General features: G+C 38.3%; 1 long non-coding RNA gene across 1 annotated transcript; it reads right to left on the bottom strand.

The window, feature by feature from the left end:
• Positions 1 to 2,693: 2,693 nt before the first annotated feature.
• On the bottom strand, positions 2,694 to 11,948 carry LOC109427608 (uncharacterized). Its single transcript, XR_009996276.1, has 4 exons — positions 9,106 to 11,948; positions 6,375 to 8,840; positions 6,190 to 6,301; positions 2,694 to 6,132 (listed from the first exon to the last, which is right to left on the bottom strand). It is a non-coding gene; the product is annotated as an uncharacterized LOC109427608 (long non-coding RNA).
• Positions 11,949 to 20,663: the final 8,715 nt, after the last annotated feature.

The following is a 20,663-nucleotide window of genomic DNA, read 5'->3' as shown; positions in this document are numbered from 1 at the left end:
AAAAAATATTCACAAAGTGGATATTTTTTTTGTTTCAATCACAAAATCACAAGACCAATCACACTTAACTCTGAACCACTTCACATTACACATAGCAGTCGACACTTTTATAAATTCACGCAAACTGACGGTAACACGAAACGTTCCACTCGTGACGTACTAGATTCAGTCATACAAAAGACAGTAATGAAATAGTTTGTGGATGGGTAAGTATGATTGTCGAGTATCGGGGTCATAGGTTATCATCGTTGTGTTTCCAACTCCTCACTATTTAGAGAATTACTCTTTACTGACCATCATCGCGTTTGCTCTGGTCTCCAGCGATCAAATACGCAAGCACTAGGCAAGGTAACCTCTATCATCACTCACAATTTTCCACACGATTGTTAAAAAAGCAATTATCAACTATTACAAAATTTACATATTAACACATTTTTAACAAAAATTTTTCACACAAATTTTACTTAACGGTATACTAATAATATATATACAAAAAATTACAAGTTTAAAAGTTGGAGCAAACTCACATGAAAGCACGGTAAATTATCGATTGAAATCTTTCACGGTTTGTCGGAGTTGCAATTGATCTACTACTGCGCGTTTCGAAATTGAATCGAACAATGGTCTATTGGTGTGTGTTACTACTGTGATGTATGGAGCTGTCAAACAGTTATTATTGAAAAATGATTAAAACTGATGAGATGCAGAATATGAGGTAAGTCCAATGAAATTTTATTTGAGAATTATTCTGTGCACTTTGATGAAAAATCACCGTAGTTTGATTGGCCAATAATCAAACCGGAAAAATTGAGTTAACATCATGGAAAATATTCTCAAATAGAAGTTCATTTAGTGAAAAATGATTACTATTCTTCTGTTTTAAAAGTTGGGTTATGTTTTGTTTAGCTTTTACTATTGTTTGTTTGAGTTGCATTATTTCATTGGTATTACTTTTTTGTAATTCTTGTATTCTATTGTTCATATTCTATATTTCCAATCAACTTCTAATCTATTTATAATCCTAGGACAAAATGCATCACAATATATTCACAAATTAATAAAAAATACAGTTTGAAAATTTAAAAAAAAAACTACACATGCTTAAAAATCTAATAATAAATTACGGCCGTCATGCAATTATTTACAAAATTTACAAATCGTGTTTTGGCTGCTTTAACAAAGATTTTGGAATTTACGAGCTTTTCTAGACGAATCATTTAACAGAAAAGGGTCTTCATCTAAATCTTCTACAGCACTCATTAAGCACTAATTGTACTTCATTTCAGGTACTCCGACCTGCATTCCACTGCTTACGTTCCAACGATAGCACCGACCCTGATCAAATGGGTTGTTTACGATCAGGTCAGCCGTTGGGATCGCAGACTGGGATTTGCCATCTCTCACTTCCTCAAGGGGAACTTGTGAGCAGATGTACTCTTAGTTGGGCCCATTCAGCAAATCGGCTGAAACAAACAAATTAAAAACAAATCCTAGGATCCTCAACAATCGCTGTCTCCACAGCACGAGATTCGGCATCGTGTAAACCAAGCAGGACTGGAGCATGTACGATGGCTCAACGAAATAGATCTCCAGAAGAATTATTAACGGAGGTAACTATCTACCAATCGCACTACTCATTGCCTTTCGCTTGTTTACAACTACCTATCTCTTTTAGGGACAAATTGGCCGTCGTGGACGAACCTCCCCTACAACGAACGACACAAACGTGTGTGTTCTCACTCTCGGTATGTCCAATCATACCACCTACACAATTCCACAGCTTCTCGCTGTACCTACACCTACTCCTGTACTAGGGTCAACCCGATCACTTCTCATCTGCTTCCAACCGATGAACTCTGAGAAAGATGAGATATTCACTTCGGCGATCGGTCGGTTTTCTGCATGTGTGAAGAACCGGTACACTAGTACAGCTTTTTCTGCTTTATCAGCAAATCTCCTCTCTTTTGCTCTAAATAGAGCCTGAAAAATATAGGGCCATGGTACTGGAATCCAAATTCACAGTACCAGGACTATTACCAAACAAAAAAACAGTCTGAGACACAGATGACTCAGGACAGGCTGGGGAACAACATTGTTGAAAGATCTAAGAATTCTTACCTAAAAGAATTAGACTTTCTTCATGGTTCAGTGTTAAAAACGGTCTCCAACACACAAACTAACGCTTGTATGCGGAAACCAAAACGCTCCTGCTTCCTGTTTCAAAATTCTACATTAGTGATTCTCTTTACCTACACTCTCAATGCTTGTTGAAATGTTTCAAGATTCATTCATATTTTTCATGGTTCTTTTACTATTCCAGGTTTCAGTCGTGGGTAACTCATTCATTGATGACCTCATCTTATAGAAACTACACCGTTCATCAAAACTTATCACAGAAAATAAAATTGAAAAGAACTAATTATGAGCTAATGAGATATCACATAGAAATTTGATAACCTAGTAAAATTGAAAAACCTATAAAATTGTAAAATCCTAATTGGACACGCTTCAAAAGAAGCACACATAATTTGGGTAAATAAAATCTATCATTCTTTGGCCTTTTTATTGACACATCCGAAAATATCACAGTAACACACAAAAATTGCTCCGTTTTAAATTAAAATGACTAGTTTTGCACTCCGACGTTCTTTTTGAACAATCGTTTTTCGTTCATTATGCTTTTGGACAACAGAACCCCTCCGAGTTGAATGAAAAATTTAACATGCACGTAAGTACGAGTGAATTTGGTAGATTGCTAATCAGTTCTGTGAAGTTTCGGTAGTTTTACCAGAGACTTCGGTAGTGATGGCTTACTCTCAAGTGATTCCCGAGCTGAACCCGTAAAATAGCTGGTAAGACTATTTTGTTTGGGCGCCAAGTGTAACAAATGGCGGTTGCCACAGCTACCGTTGACTGAGGAGAGGGTCACAGAAGGTGACCCTTCCCAGCGGCTAACTCTGTATTAGGACCTCACATCTCAAGGTCGGCACGCTTATCCTTTCTATTTCGCGGATTCAGGAAAACACTTGGATTGCCTTTTCACACTCCTGTTTATTGGCTAACGTTTGTGCACTTTCTGTCTATCTTCTAGCTATCTACTTTCACCCTACTCTACCCACTTTCTTATTCTAATCTGACCTTCTTTCTTCGGGGCCCCTTTTTCCTGCTGCCGCCATCATCCACCGATCCTCTTCTTCATCGTCCTTCCTCTTCTCCCATGTCCGTTGCGACTTTTGCCGCCCAATCGAACCGGAGTGTCTGCGACCGCTGGAGAATGGGCCTCAGGTTGGTCCTCGGCCTGGAGTAGCGAATGGCCGGATCTTCATCTGCCCAAGTCTTCGCCGGATGTCTTCACGGCGGAGGGTGACCCATTTTGGGGTTAGGGTTCACCACGGTTAACTACGGTTTATAGTAAAACCTCGGGGTTCTGTGTGAGGGGGGGGGTGTGAATTCCAGGTATTATATGGTTCATGGAATTATCTAGATTCTAGATTACCTGTGTCCTTGGAATCCATCATTTACACACACAATAGGAACACATTAGACACTACAAGTACAACGGACTTCACGAGTGTCGATCACTTGGGCAAATGGCCGTTTCTTAGGTCAATTGAAGATCTCCAAGATCCTAATGGCCTCCTTTCGCTACCAACGTCTACGTCCATGATTCAGGCAAGCCAGAGGCATCTGGTGGCTAATGTTGAAGGATGATGGTAGCTGCTATCTATGGCTGCGTCCTTTTCGGGTGACTAGCAAACACAAAGAGTGGAAACAAACAACACAAACACTTTCCTGAATTTTAAATATACAAGCAGACGAAAACTACACTAGACCGCGACAAAATCTCCCCAACCTGCTGAGGGGGTACTACGAACCGTTACAATTTAGTGCCAAATTCACATTTTTTACTGTTAATTGGTCTATGTTTAATCTAGTACGTCATGAGTGAAATGTTGCGTGGTCTACAGTCAAGGAAGTTAATACGGTCTAGTGATGGTTTTTCGTGTTGTGCAGGTTCAGAATTAGGTGTAGTCGGTGAAAACTAATGTGATTTGTGAGAAAGAAAAAAATATTTACTCTGTAAATATTTTTTTACCCGAGCTGGGGGAGAGTGTAAGTGTTGTATAATTCGTGTCGTAAGTACTACCGAGAAGTTAGTGTGATTTTGTGTGAACCGTGAATGTGTATATACATGGCAGGTAGTATTCGTTATGAATGTAGGTTTTTCCCAGCTAATCTCCCGACAGCCGTAGGGCTAGCTAGGATCAGGCTCCACCACCCTACGAGATGACCGCCATCATCCACCCACCGAAGTACCGAAACCCACCGCCAGATGGACGGTTACCATTCTGGGAGCGGCCATGAGGGGTGGCGTAATGGGGCCATTAAGGAATGTACATATGCCCTGAGGGGGCAATGACCGCGGAACGAGGTCAAGAACCTTGCAGTCAACCGATGTTCCAAATCCTTTTCACTTAGAAAAAGTTCTTCAGCGAAGACAGTTTGACTTTGAACGATAGTGAAAGGACGACTTTGAAAGCATAGTGAAAGGAAAGTGGATTAGTGAAAGAGGAGAGTAGTGACGAGAAGTGGATTGCAAGAAGGCGAAGTGGACATCAGGTAACCCCTGAATACTCCCGTTTTGGTTCCAAGCCTGGTATTATCTACGATGTCTTCTCCATTAAACAGAACCCCGCCGTTTTTTGGTTTAAAACCCCGTGCAGCGCCCTACGAAGCCCGTGAGTCCGTGAGCCATTCCGGCAAAAGCCGAAGACCGATCCGTTACAATATCGGTAGGACGCGGACGAGTAGTGAAAGCGCGAGTCCCAAGCCATCCCCAGAAACCGTGGAGAGCGAGCCGAGGATCCACGCCCGCACGCGAGTCACCGTTGGAGACGAGGAAGGAGAGGTGGTGGAGCAGAAGGAGAAGGGGCCCCGCAAAGAACAGGTCAGATAGAATTAAGAAAGTGGGAGTAGAAAGTGCCAGGAATAGCCTAGGAATAAAGCGTAGTTGAGCAATAAACTGGTGTAGAAAGTGTAAAAGTGCTGTGGTTTTCCTCCATTTTATGTGAGAACTACCTGCCCGCGAGTAACGTGTAGTGAACGTGCCGACCCTGAGGCCATTGAGTCGGGGAGTCTCTGTAGTACTCCCGACTGACTACCCAATACTTACAATTACTTTATATGTGCCTTTACTAAAGCTTCCATCGTTGTAAACAGAAAAATATCGCTCAGTTCGAAAAAAAAAAATGTAAAACACTTTTAGAAACAGAACCATTCAAAACAAACCAAAATTTTCATGGATTGCTGCGGAGCACTTAGATTATCATGCTCTGATGTTGCTGTGTGAAAATTTATATTATGTATGGTTTTTTGGGTTTCTGGTTGGGACATGAAAATAATCAGATGCTGAGGGAACAAAAATTATGTGGGGTATCGGTTTCCTTGTTTAACCCGATTTCATAAAAGGAAGAATTGAAGCGCTGTTTGTATTGTTTCTTATTTATTGTATTTTAGGTAGAAGTGAGCACATATGAAAACAAAAAAAAACAGAATCAACACAGACGAATTTATATTCGAGAGTAACATAACTGATGGCATTCAGACCCCGGCACATTTTTTAGAGTTGCTGAAAACACAACTCAATAAGGCACTAGCTAAGTATACTTTACTTTATGTTGCACATTTTTCCAGGTGCAAAATACATGGTATCGTAGCACACAGCATTAGCGCGTCCGAGTTTCATCGTGGTCAGTTTCAGCAGTCTAGGTTCAATTCCCGAAATACAATAAAAAGCATCAAAGTGAGAGTATCGGAAGATAAAAATAGATAGAAAAATGATAAACATACTTTTTTTCATTTTTGACATGATGCATTAAGTGTGCATTCCATGCGATTTGATTGCATTAGCTATAAGGTACAAGCATTTTATATGCTTTAGCAATCACCACAGTAAAGCTTGCTGTAAATCAACAATAGTAGCGCCACTTTCGACTTTAAACCTACTTTAATGGTGCCTATATGACAAAACAACTTTATATCGCATGTCATATAATACACTATAAAGCGAAAATAATGCTCTATATAAAGCGTCATGGTTACTTGGGTAGTTTTGGAGGACATAAAAGGATGCTGAAAATTAAATACAAATATCACTCGACGGAATGCGTAATACCAATCAATAATTACCTTCAGTTTTTACGGTGACTTTTCGGTTGATTATATTCACCGGTAATTTTCCGAGTTTCTGGTCCGGAACAGCCGGAACTCGCTTTTCCTATTACCTTTTGAAATGGTACAGCTAGAATGAATAAAAATTAAAAGTTTTAACACAAATTTCACGAAAAAAAGTAGTTAAATTTATTAATAGATACCTTCAAACGACTTAGCCGAACAATTTTCCAACGTTGCTTTTGGCGCGAAACCTGTTGTTTTGTTTCCGAACAGGAGTCCAGGTCAAATCGGTCAAACTTCGAAATTAAGTGTGGAGAAACATAATGTTTTACTATAGCAGGGCATTAATACTTTTTATGTTTGCGCTGTTATGAATAACATAAGGGGTGTGCATAAGTGTTATAGCTAACCGCATACACAGTAATAAAACGGTTATGATTTTCATGTTGGTGTATTTAAAACTAATCATTGGGGAGTCTTATAAATTGTAAATTTGTTAGTTAAATAAAATTTACGTTTGCAATTTTGTCAGTGTACGATATTTTAAAGTTGGCCGTATATCAGCCGAATAATTCGCCAAAAGTGGCTTTTGAGCAGCTCTATAAGAGGATATAGAACCAATTAGCTCTGTTAGCCAGGTTCTACATTCGACTATAGAGCCGACTTAATGCTATTTTTACGGCTTAATGGTTACTTGGGAAGTATACTTTACTTTATGTTGCACATTTTTCCAAGTGCAAAATACATGGTATCGTAGCACACAGCATTAGCGCGTCCGAGTTTCATCGTGGTCAGTTTCAGCAGTCTAGGTTCAATTCCCGAAATACAATAAAAAACATCAAAGTGAGAGTATTGGAAGATAAAAATATATAGAAAAATGATAAACATACTTTTTTTCTTTTTTGACATGATGCATTAAGTGTGCATTCCATGCGATTTGATTGCATTAGCTATAAGGTACAAGCATGTTATATGCTTTAGCAATCACCACAGTAAAGCTTGCTGTAAATCAACAATAGTAGCGCCACTTTCGACTTTAAACCTACTTTAATGGTGCCTATATGACAAAACAACTTTATATCGCATGTCATATAATAAAGCCTGTATCCGCAATAATCGGGACACAGAAATATAGCTGTTACTCTGCAATAGATAAATTAAAATTGCCTAAATTTGACCTGATGATAATATCTTAAGATGTGTTAATTTCACCGGCAAAATTTCATGTGAATCGGTGCAGTACGTTTTGTTGTAGCAATGAAACAGTAGAACGCGTGCAATTGAATTTTGTACAGCCCCTGGTTTAGCTTGTCAACGCTGTAACTTTTGAATTTGATAAAGGAAATGATTGAAATTTTGAACATAAACCTCTCAATCTACTTTACTTCCATAGACAAAATTTCAGAAAAATCGATGCACTATCAACAATTTTATAGTCGAAACATATAATGGGGCCAAACGTGATTTTAGCCCCTCAGACTACAATTAGTCAGCAGCCCGTATTGTTTTGATTATATTGTTGAAAGTACTCTACCAATAATCATCAAATTTTTCAGGCATAATACACACATAATCAACTACCTTCTGTGAAAATTTCATGAAAATTGACAGAGACATTCAAAAGTAATGAATGGGCAAACATCGCACATGAAAAACATGAAACATGTTCACTGACACTACCCCCTATCAACAGCAGTAACTACCAATCCAATTGATAAAAGTTGATGAAATTTTGACGGAAAGTGTCTCTATGAGTATCATAACTGCTTACGAAATTTCGAAATTATCCTTACAGAACTTTGAATTTTAGCCGAAAAGAACCACCTATTATGCAAATGAAATTTGGTCATGATTGTACAAAATCTTAAAAACCACGTCTGTTTGTTTCTCATCCACAGTTAAAAGTAATGCATCGATTTTTATGAAATTTTGCACAAATAATAAACATACATTGAAGAGTTCTCAGTTAATTTTTGGCCAATTTTTATCGATTCAGTATAGAGTTACTGCCGTTCTTCTGTGTCCCGATTATTGCGGATACAGGCTTTACACTATAAAGCGAAAATAATGCTCTATATAAAGTGTCATGGTTACTTGGGGCTTTTGCAAATCGAGCGCATTTGTTTACGAATTTTTAAGATTGATGCTCTTGAAAACGTGAATAGGGGTCCAAGTCGGCCATTGTGCCAGCCATATTTGTATCCTCTGATGTTTCTCCTTAAAAGAAGGAAAAAATCATGGGTAAAATATCAGTAGATTCAGCATAAAGTATCTTCGTGCCTGTCACACGATATACACATGCAAAATGGTCATTTGCAGAGGAAGCTCTCAGTTAATAACTGTGGAAGTGTTCATAGCTGAGAAGCAGGCTTTGTCTCAATGGGGACGTAACGGCAAGAAGAAGACCCAATGACCATTCGGCCTAATGACCATTCGGCCTAATGACCTTCGGCCAAATGGCCTGACACCCTTTTTGAAGTGTGCAGCAGTTTGACGTTTGCGGAACAGGTCTTCTTTGTCTTCTTCACTCCGCCAGGTTGGAAGATTTCTCTGGATAAGCAATATTAGCACCGACAAAGTGCTGTGCAAACGAATTTCGTGGACAATTCCGCAAATGACTATAGTGATGCGAAACCCGATGTGCGCGAGGTGTGTTCGGTAAACACCTAGGGGCAAGACACTGTGCAAACGAGAGCACATCTGAGAGATTCTGAGTTACTCTTTTTATCGATGATCGACGAAATATGTTGAAAGACATCCCCAAAACTGCAATTTTCATTCAGCACACGCAACACTTTGCAGTTTGACATTGGTGCCAGATCACACTTTGGCAAAAAACGGCAGAAATTCTGAGGAGCTGTGAGGAATTCTGAACAACACCTCGAACACAGATTTGCTCTAGTTAGATCTGTCTTGCCCCTAGGTAAACACCATTTCGGACAATGCGAAAATTTGGATGAAAGTGCGCGTGAACGGAGTACCGATGCGTTTCGAGGTGGACACGGGATCGCCTGTCACCATCGTGAGTGCGAACTGCTGGAAGCTAGGCTAGAAGCAAATGTTCCAGGCAGCGAAACTGCGGCAATGCGATGCGAATCTCGTGAGCTATTGCAATACGAACATTAACGTGCTCGGGATAATGGACGCTTGTGTCGAATACGGTTGATAGAACTCGCAGTTACCGTTGTACCACCGACTAAACCGACGTGCCACTCGATTCCGAGACTTGACCGAAAACATTACACGGTAAATTCATTGCAGTGATCGCTAGTATCAAATTGAAAGTGACGTTTAGCCCGTCATGACATTTATACAGCCGGCGTCGTGGCGTCTTGATCAAACGCTGTGTAAACAAAAACACGTGATGCCCAGTATAGAGATAAGTGACATTTCAACACACGAACACTAGCGCAAATTTTTCCTCAAACAAAAGTGCACGCCGATTGAAAGGCCCCAAGTAACCATTAAGCCGTAAAAATGGCATTAAGTCGGCTCTATAGTCGAATGTAGAACCTGGCTAACAGAGCTAATTGGTTCTATATCCTCTTATAGAGCTGCTCAAAAGCCACTTTTGGCGAATTATTCGGCTGATATACGGCCAACTTTAAAATATCATACCAAGTCTCTCACGGAGAAAAATGAGACCGGTTTGAAATAACAAACCTGTTTATTGATTTTACCACATGAAAAATAGTTATTATTACCCAAAATTTTGTTGGTTCAAACCTCCTTTTTCGGTTTGAAACAAACGCCTGATTTTGTTGTTTCTACTAATGGCCATATTTCTATAACAAACGAAATAAAAGTTTTTTCAAACCATCATGTTAGTTGTTTTTCAACAAACATGTAGTTTGTTTTTGCCAATTTCAAGTTTGTTCATCTCCTATGCAAGCTCCTATGAGGAATCAAACCAATCGTGTAGTTTGGTTCAACAAAACGTGCCGGTTGAATCAAACCGACATTTTATTTGTAGAAAAAACAACCGGAGTTTTGGTTCAATACAAACTAATATTTTGGTTCGTTACTACAATGTTATCGTGACATCGATGTCGTCTGTTCTAAGCTCTGTCGACGGCAACCATATTTATTCTCGTAGGTACTTTGTGCGAGTGACCACTGAATCATATTTGGCAAGATTTTAGGACATTTTGGATTTTGTAGTTCTTATGAAAGACGAGCAAGGACATTACTATCTGAACTAGCAGGTAAGTTTTATGGATGTTCTAATGTTAAAGTTAATAATGTTGCCGAACCTTTACCCCCTTTTATTTATTCCCATTAGCCCACCTTTCATTGAAGGAGAAACCCGACATAAAACCACTATGGAGCAAGCCGGGTGTTTTCAGCGTTTCCGCAGTCGAAGAGGAATCCGGATCCCGTTAGATATGACTAATTTAAGGACTGAATTTACATTGTGTAGTATCCAGAGATGACAGAGTAGAAAAAGCGATATATTCTTAGTTTTATTTTGTATTGCATTTTCTTGGCGTACACGCATGCGTTTATCTGAGCGTGCATGAATGGAATTTTATAAAAGTGCTCACGGGCTAACGCCTGTAATGCACCCTAAACGTCAGATACATTGACTCGTGCCTGATAGATGAGGATGCTTCAGTTTAGTGAATATTGTTGTGACGGACGGATGTTCGTCGTCGTGCGCGTTGAAATTTAGAAAACCAATTCGGCTGATGGCGGATCGGCCGAATGGTTTAAAAAAAAAAAGTGACCGGATACCACAATGGTGCAGCCGGTTTGGAGCCGTAGCGCTCCCACTGTATTGTAAAGTAATAATAGGTTTGTATTATTGTGAAAAGGAAAAAGATTCCCCCGGTAAAACTCCCTGACGGAAGCGCCTCGGAGTAGGCCGGGAGGAGAAAACGTAAAGATTCCCCCGGTAAGACTCCCTGACAGAAGATCAGTGGAGTAGGCCGGGAGGTATAAAGAAAAGATTCCCCCGGTAAGACTCTCTGACGGAAGATCAGTGGAGTAGGCTGGAAGGTGAAAAATAAAATATTCCCCCGGTAAGACTTCCTGACAAAAGATCAGTGGAGTAGGCCGGGAGGTAAAAAGAAAAGATTCCCCCGGTAAGACTCCCTGACGGAAGATCAGTGGAGTAGGCCGGAAGGTGAACAACAAATATTCCCCCGGTAAGACTTCCTGACGGAAGGGCAGTGGAGTAGGCCGGTAGGCAAGAACAAATGATTCCCCGGAAAGACTCCTTCCGTCTGGGAAGGAGTCTAGGGGCAAGACAGATCTAACTAGAGCAAATCTGTGTTCGAGGTGTTGTTCAGAATTCCTCACAGCTCCTCAGAATTTCTGCCGTTTTTTGCCAAAGTGTGATCTGGCACCAATGTCAAACTGCAAAGTGTTGCGTGTGCTGAATGAAAATTGCAGTTTTGGGGATGTCTTTCAACATATTTCGTCGATCATCGATATTACGCCTCTCAAGAAAAATCAGAATATGGCGATTATCTGCCTCTGGCTTCTGATATTAGCGCGACAGTCACTAATCATAACAGCGTCACCAGATTTAGAAGTATATAATTCCACTATATGGGGTTTGACAGCAAGAACACTCATTCCACTGAGCTACTCTTGCCGTTCGTCACAAATACATTCAAAAACATCTGTCACTTCGCGAAACCCACGTGCTTTTGTTTTTGGCGGGAACACTTTTTCTTTTGTTTTGCCTTGCGACTGTCATGCGGCGGTATGCATTGCGAGCGTACGACCGCCGCAGGACTCTAATAAAAGATAAGCGCGACAATAAAAAGAGTAACTCAGAATCTCTCAGATGTGCTCTCGTTCGCACAGTGTCTTGCCCCTAGGAAGGAGTAGCCCGAAAGGAAAAACAAGAAGATTCCCCGGAAAGGCTTCCTGACTAAAGGGCAGAGGGGTAGCCCGGGAGGTATGATCACAGACAAATAGACGATGTGTGATGATGATCACAGACAAACAGATGATGTGTGATGATGATCACAGACAAACAGACGATGTGTGATGATGATCACAGACAAACAGAGGATGTGTGATGATCACAGACAAACAGAGGATGCGTGATTATGACCACAGACAAACAGAGAATTTGTGATTATGATCACAGACAGAGAATGTGTGATGATGATCACAGACAAACAGAGGATGTGTGATGATGATCACAGACAAACAGAGGATGTGTGATGATGATCATAGACAAACAGAGAATTTGTGATTATGATCACAGACAAACAGAGAATGTGTGATGATGATCACAGACAAACAGAGAATGTGTGATGATGATCACAAACAGAGGATGTGTGATGATGATCACAGACAAACAGAGGACTTGTGATGATGATCACAGACAAACAGAGGATGTGTGATGATGATCACAGACAAACAGAGGATGTGTGATGATGATCATAGACAAACAGAGAATTTGTGATTATGATCACAGACAAACAGAGAATGTGTGATGATGATCACAGACAAACAGAGGATGTGTGATGATGATCACAGACAAACAGAGGATTAGTGATGATGATCACAGACAAACAGAGGATGTGTGATGATGATCACAGACAAACAGAGGATGTGTGATGATGATCATAGACAAACAGAGAATTTGTGATTATGATCACAGACAAACAGAGGATGTGTGATGATGATCACAGACAGAGGATTTGTGATGATGATCACAGACAAACAGAGGATGTGAGATGATAATCACAGACAGGATCAGTGCTTGAAATTGAGTGAACATGAATGGTACGATCAGTCATCAGCGCCAACCATCACTACGAACGAACACGCACAGGGAGCAAAGAGAAACCGAACCAAACGCGACCACTATTCCTCATCGGTCGGTTGGCTGGTGAAGAACACTGACTGGAAACCATTATTTCTCGCTTGCTGCGGTGAGGCTGAAGATGCGTAAATGATTCAGTAGATTTATTTTTTGCTCAAAACTTGTAAAAACAATCATTTTGTCCATAAGAGAATGATGGACGTGACTACTATAATCGATTTAATTCGAGTTTATGTCATTTGCACTGTTATAACGAGATAAAAATCAAGCATATTCATTGCCGTATACACCGGCGAAGAGAGAGATTCAGAGAGCCGTACGGCGCTGAATCGTCGTTCCTCACTCTCACGCATAATTTTTATTGCTCCCGCTCCCACTTGCTTCAGAAGCATGTTAGTCAATGAAGGCATATTGCTACCGCTTTGGGTTGAAAAGCGCCGGTCAAAGAAGAGCAAATTTTGATTCGTCTGAGGTAAAACGCTTCTATTTTCAAGCGCTGGACAGGATGTGTGATGATGATCACAGACAAACAGAGGATGTGTGATTATGATCACAGACAAACAGAGGATGTGTGATGATGATCACGGACATACATAGGATGTGTGATGATGATCACAGACAGAGGATGTGTGATGATGATCACAGACAAACAGAGGATGTGTGATTATGATCACAGACAAACAGAGGATGTGTGATGATGATCACGGACATACATAGGATGTGTGATGATGCTTACGGACATACATAGGATGTGTGATGATGATCACAGACAAACAGAGAATGTGTAATGATGATGATGATGATAATAATGATGATGATGATGATTTTTTCCCATAAGAGTAGAGAGGAAGGCGGATGTAGTATCCAGAGATGACAGAGTAGAAAAAGCGATATATTCTAAGTTTTATTTTGTATTGCATTTTCTTGGCGTACACGCATGCGTTTATCTGAGCGTGCATGAATGGAATTTTATAAAAGTGCTCACGGGCTAACGCCTGTAATGCACCCTAAACGTCAGATACATTGACTCGTGCCTGATAGATGAGGATGCTTCAGTTTAGTGAATATTGTTGTGACGGACGGATGTTCGTCGTCGTGCGCGTTGAAATTTAGAAAACCAATTCGGCTGATGGCGGATCGGCCGAATGGTTTAAAAAAAAAAGTGACCGGATACCACACATTGCATTGGACAAATCGTCATGATCGCCTTTCGTTGCTGCTAATGCACTCACCCGACAAAAGACAGCATCACCAGGACGAATTCTACCGGTGAAAATTATCAAACATACCTAAGGACCTATCGTTTAATGAATGTTATATTTCAATGAACTTTATGAATAAATCAATATGTAAATTTCATTTATTTATTAATTTTTTTCTTCAAATTTTGTTTTTGTACTAACAAGTAGAGGAATGAACCCCAACGTAATTTCAACAAACACGTTTTTCAATTTAACCGGCAGCATTAGTTTGTTTCAAACTAGATTTTGTTAGATACAAACTAAATCTGTTTGTTGAATCTACAAACATTTCCGTTTCTATCGAAAATTCTGACAATGAAACAACCAACAAAATAGTAAAATGAAACGGATATTTGTTGAAACTAACTCACAACTCTTCAAAACGGTTAACTGAAATTTTGGTTTGTTTTAACCACCGTGGGTAGTAAAATCAAACTACTGTTTCGTTTGTGCCAAATTCAAACCAAAATTCCGGTTGAATCAAACTAAAAAATGATTGTATCTACTAATATTTTTTTCTCCGTGAACAACTCAAAGAACGTTCAGCTGACCAGATGGACCAACGAAACGTATTCGATGCAGGATTACTTGTTGATAATATGATAATATACTTTTAAAAAAATATTAAAAAAGGGAGATGTGCCCAAGTAACCACAAGCATTATATCATAACATTAATTCCATCGTATTATAGTTTAGCTAATGCAACATAACTTTTATTTTACATCTGTCAAGTAATGAAGCGTTTAATCTTCATTATGAAAGCATTGAAGCATTACGAGATTTTGACAGTTCTGTATAGTTCTATAGAGCCGTTGTTAAATGCTTCATTGCATTACCATGTTAAAAGCTTTATAGCAATCAATAATGCAAGCATTTATTACTTTATATGTGCCTTTACTAAAGCTTCCATCGTTGTAAACAGAAAAATATCGCTCAGTTCGAAAAAAAAATGTAAAACACTTTTAGAAACAGAACCATTCAAAACAAACCAAAATTTTCATGGATTGCTGCGGAGCACTTAGATTATCATGCTCTGATGTTGCTGTGTGAAAATTTATATTATGTATGGTTTTTTGGGTTTCTGGTTGGGACATGAAAATAATCAGATGCTGAGGGAACAAAAATTATGTGGGGTATCGGTTTCCTTGTTTAACCCGATTTCATAAAAAGAAGAATTGAAGCGCTGTTTGTATTGTTTCTTATTTATTGTATTTTAGGTAGAAGTGAGCACATATGAAAACAAAAAAAAACAGAATCAACACAGACGAATTTATATTCGAGAGTAACATAACTGATGGCATTCAGACCCCGGCACATTTTTTAGAGTTGCTGAAAACACAACTCAATAAGGCACTAGCTAAGTATACTTTACTTTATGTTGCACATTTTTCCAGGTGCAAAATACATGGTATCGTAGCACACAGCATTAGCGCGTCCGAGTTTCATCGTGGTCAGTTTCAGCAGTCTAGGTTCAATTCCCGAAATACAATAAAAAACATCAAAGTGAGAGTATCGGAAGATAAAAATAGATAGAAAAATGATAAACATACTTTTTTTCATTTTTGACATGATGCATTAAGTGTGCATTCCATGCGATTTGATTGCATTAGCTATAAGGTACAAGCATTTTATATGCTTTAGCAATCACCACAGTAAAGCTTGCTGTAAATCAACAATAGTAGCGCCACTTTCGACTTTAAACCTACTTTAATGGTGCCTATATGACAAAACAACTTTATATCGCATGTCATATAATACACTATAAAGCGAAAATAATGCTCTATATAAAGCGTCATGGTTACTTGGGTGGTAATGAGATTTGTGTTATATTTGTCAATTGTATGTCTATTGTCTGTGACGCATTGGTCGTCTACTTGTCTATGAATACACTGCGGCAAAAATACTTAGGAATTTAATAAGTCACAACTTATGAAAGGACGATGTTTCTGTTTCATTACTCACTTATTGATTTCATAGCTGTCGCAAACGCATTCCATACCTACAACTTACGATTGACATAAGCAACATGGTTGTGAAAAAGCCATAATTGAAATCTATGAAAATCTTTACAATGAGGGTATGGATTCCATCTAGCTTCGTCTTAGACAAGTACGCATTACTCACAGATCTGTTTTCGGAGCTATCGGACTCTAAAAATCAAGTTGATTTTCTTTAAGTGCCCATACATTCTCTGAAATCAACAACAACAATGAAATTATACGTAAGTAAAATAATCGATTTCTCTTAATTGATCCCATCGTTTTTCGCAAAAGTGACAAGAAGCAAGTTTGACTACATTGTGTGGTTATAATAATTTGCATGCTAAATTGCATCCTTGAATGTCGAATACGCTCCTTTTCACTAAGTCCTTTTCAATAAAGTCTTTATTCCATGTTCTCGATGAAAAGAAATCGATCATTTTACTTACGCAGTAATGTAAGATACATGACATGAGTTGGAGCAGAATTATTTCATCAACAAATCTACAACATATGAATACGAATACCATTTTGCTTGCGACATGACATTCATAATTACCAATATTGATTTCTATAAGTTTCAGTAGTTGATTTCAATAAGAGCAAACATACGATAGTTATAGTTTTGATTCAATGATATTCCTAAGCAAAACTTATGATTTTGGTAAGTGTCTAGACATAAATTTTTTTCTCTCTAAATCATAAGTGAAATTTATGGCTTTCAACAATAATCGTAGTGTCGCCAAATCTTAAGGGGATCTTATGCTCTTCCCAAGCAACCAAAAGTTCGGATAAAACGGCATGTTTGGGCTTAATCAGCTTATCAAAGGAAGATGAATAGCGCTCTATACAGCTCACTTTTTAAGTAGTTAACCGAACTTGAGTTCACAAAAAGTACACTTGTGCCGCTGAAAGGAACGCTATTCAGCTTAAAAATGAGCTTCGATAAAATGAAAAAAAGGCGCTTAGTCCTCAAAAGTTTTTTTTATTGAGAGACTTTAGCATGTGTGGAATCCAAATTGATTAATACCTTGAGATACATTTATAATGTTTTTTATTTACTGAGACTCGAACTCGGGTTCTCCTCGTTGAATGCCGGCGCCTAACCACTACTCCATGTTTGGGTTGTTAAGCACTGAGGAATTTTACTCAATATGCTGATATCATTTATTGATGCTCAATCAGGTTCGCATGTGAACTTTCTCTGAACTTGAAATACCCTGCGAGACAAACTTTTCGAAGCCGAAAGTTCGGAAAAAGTTTACGTGGAACTTCTTGTGAACTTACACAGTTTGACATTTTCAGTTTGTTTTGGTTCGCAGTTTAGGCAAGTGCGAAGCAATAAATTAGTGCCAATGTCGGTGATTCGGAAGTGATGAAAGTTTTCAGAGCCTACGATTGCGTCGATTACCGGTGCGCTGGTGTGACTAGTGAGACGGGATAGAAAACATCCAGCAAAACTGGAAGTCTTTTACCGTAGCCGAAATAAAACTCCGGCGGAACACTGGGTGGAACAGTTGCTCGCTGCGAGGGCAGTCTTTGAGCCACACAATCCGGATTCTTTGTGTGGATTTCAAGTAAGTACGTTGCAATATAATAGTGAAACAAAGTGTACTTGTGGAATTAACACAAGCTGTGGCTGCAGAACTCGATTGCCGAGTGATTTAATTGAATGTGAACTTCTCCCTGGCTCCGCTGTCTCCGAAGTTCATGTGAAGTTCACTTTTGGTACGGTTAATATTTATCCGAACTTCATGTCTCCGAAGTTCATGGGAAGTTTACTTTTGGTACGGATAATATTTATCCGAACTTTGGAGTAGTAAGTTCAAAACAAGTACAAAATAAGTTCGGAACGGAAAATTTCAAGTTGTTTTTATATGTCCATTTGAACTCTGACTTTAGAGGCACGCAAAAGTTCAACATGAGTTCGGTTTAAATTTGATCGAACTCTGCCCTAAAGTTCAAAGTAAGTTTTTTCCTGAACCTTTTATCGACTTCAATGTCGTTTTGAAGAGAATCAAAAGCTTGTACATGTACTTCCAAGTTCATAAACAATACATGAGTTACTTCTTGGAGAATCAAGTTCAACGAAACCTAAATTGAACCAAACTTGAACTTCTGAGTTCGTTCTTCAAGTGGAATCCGAACTTTTGGTTGCTTGGGTTCCTAAGTTTTTGTGCCTCAGTGTATGTCAGATTGATGATGCTCATAATAAACAATAATAATAAAATGTATAGAACGTGTTACTTTATTTTGGTTATTGAAATACCACAACTCCAATTGGGAATAATTAAATTTTCGAAAAATGTACGGACAATTGTATGATACACATAATCTTTTGTTTCGGATAAACAAAAAAAACATCAGTTCACGCACCAAACTGTTTTTTAATTTTGCTCTTAATATCTAGCGGGAACATTTTAATGCATGCTAATGTACAATGCTTACAATAAGTGTTTATATAGTAAAAACTACAGTCATTACTTCTACACACGTTTTTCGAGCAAAGTTTACATTTTGCTCCTATCACGATGAAGTGTTCAACAGAAGAAGTTTGCCTAACAGATGGTGGCGAAGAGAAGGGATCTTTCATTACGTAGCAAACCTCATTAAACACGAGATTTCTCACGAATGGTGCTTCTTGGCCGTAGTAATCGAAAAACTCAGTCCATTTGCACAAACCACATGAGAATTCTCTGTTACATTGACTTTTATCCATATCTGAAATAAAAAAAACATAAGATAATAAAAAAAACTAAATGTGTTGGTCATGAACATTAGGGTGCCAATGGAATGTATGGGAAAAATTTTACCATCGAATTTCGAAAACGGGTAGCGCTCAAAAGTTTCGTCTTCCCAAAGAAAGTCACCATGCAAAATTTCAGCTCAATCGGACTTCGTTAAGGGGTGGCCCAAAGCGGTCAAAGTTTGGCTGTTTTGAAACACGAAAAAAGTCCCAAGGTAGGGATACATGAAAATTTCGAAATCGAAAAATTTTTTTTGATGCCAAATGCCTTAAAAGTGCATGAAACGTCGAGATCTGGCGTTATCTCAAAAAATTTTTTTTTTGAAAAAAATTGACTTTTTGGACTTAGAAAATTTTTGAGTTGGGGGAGTGAAATGAATTTGAAATGGAGGATTTGAATTTAGTTGCTGAAATATTCATAGCAATTGTACTGGAACATGTCTTAAATCATCGTTGGCAACTGCTTGCATATTATATATCATATATCGTTAGGGTGGTTCACTTATTTTGCATTAGGGTGGTCCTTTTTGTAGAAAAAATTAAAAAAATAAGATAATAGTATTAAAAAATCTCTTATATAACTGTAAGTCATTTTCAATGTTGAATATATATAAAATATTTCATTAGTGTGGCTCATTTATTTTTAATTAGGGTGGTTCTTTGAGATGGAAATTAAGAACAAAAAAATATTTCCAGAAAATTTACCACTCATATTTTTGTATAGTTTAAAATCATGATCCTTTATTGGCATGTAACACTTTGTTAAGATATTCCTAGACCAACATGTGGAAAGGGCGTAACAACCATTGCGAATTTCTGCTTCTCCTGTCCAGCCCGGGCGTATCCCCAATTATTCATGAAATATTTTATTTTCTTTTTTAAATTTTGAATCTGTTTATTTTTTTGGTGCTTCACTTAATTTGCATAAGGGTGGTCCTTTTTGTAGAAAAATAAATGAAAAAAAACGATAATAGTTTTTGTATTTGTATTGTATTTTCCGTTAGGGTTGCTTTTTTTGGAAATAAAGATCAAAAAATACTTCCAGAAAATTCAACCACGTAATATTTTTCGTATAGCTTCAAGCCTTGATTTCCTACAAATCTTTCGGTGACTTATCTATAATGAGATTATTATCTCTCCTCTCGTTCTATTTCATTAATCACATAGTGATTAAAACCGATTTTTATCTACAGAATTAAATATTGTGGTACGGACTACTAAAGAGAATAATTTACTAGAGAGGTTCATCTCATTGTAAGATTTTGAAAAGTTTTGTGAGACTAAATTCAAAAATTCGAGTAAACATTTATTCACCTGTTCCTATGAGGAAGAAGAGTTTAGTTTGAAGAGTAAACTGTTTTTTGAACCCCTAAGATGGGGAAGTTTTTCATTAATGCGGTATTTGCAGATATAATTTACTTTTGCAATGGTCATGAATGTCCATACTTAGCGGATGAAATTGATGCTCGCAGTTCCGCACGGAGCGTTGAAATTCACCCGAGTGAAATTCTCTCCGTGTGCTCAGTGTGGTACTGCGGTGCGGTTTTTTGACAGTTCGAAAAGACATTTAAATTATTTCAACATCCATCAATCAGTTAAGATAGGAAGATTTAATAAATACGATGATTTCGGTGGTGAAAATCAATAGAGCATAATTTTCATACGCTTAGTGCGAACAAGCCTGTTCGTAGTAAAAGGGAATATTTGGCATAAATCGTTAGTTTACATGTTAAT

Source organism: Aedes albopictus, chromosome 1, assembly GCF_035046485.1.
Source record: "Aedes albopictus strain Foshan chromosome 1, AalbF5, whole genome shotgun sequence".
Taxonomy (NCBI): Eukaryota; Metazoa; Arthropoda; class Insecta; order Diptera; family Culicidae; genus Aedes; species Aedes albopictus.
This window is presented reverse-complemented; position numbering and strand designations above follow the sequence as displayed.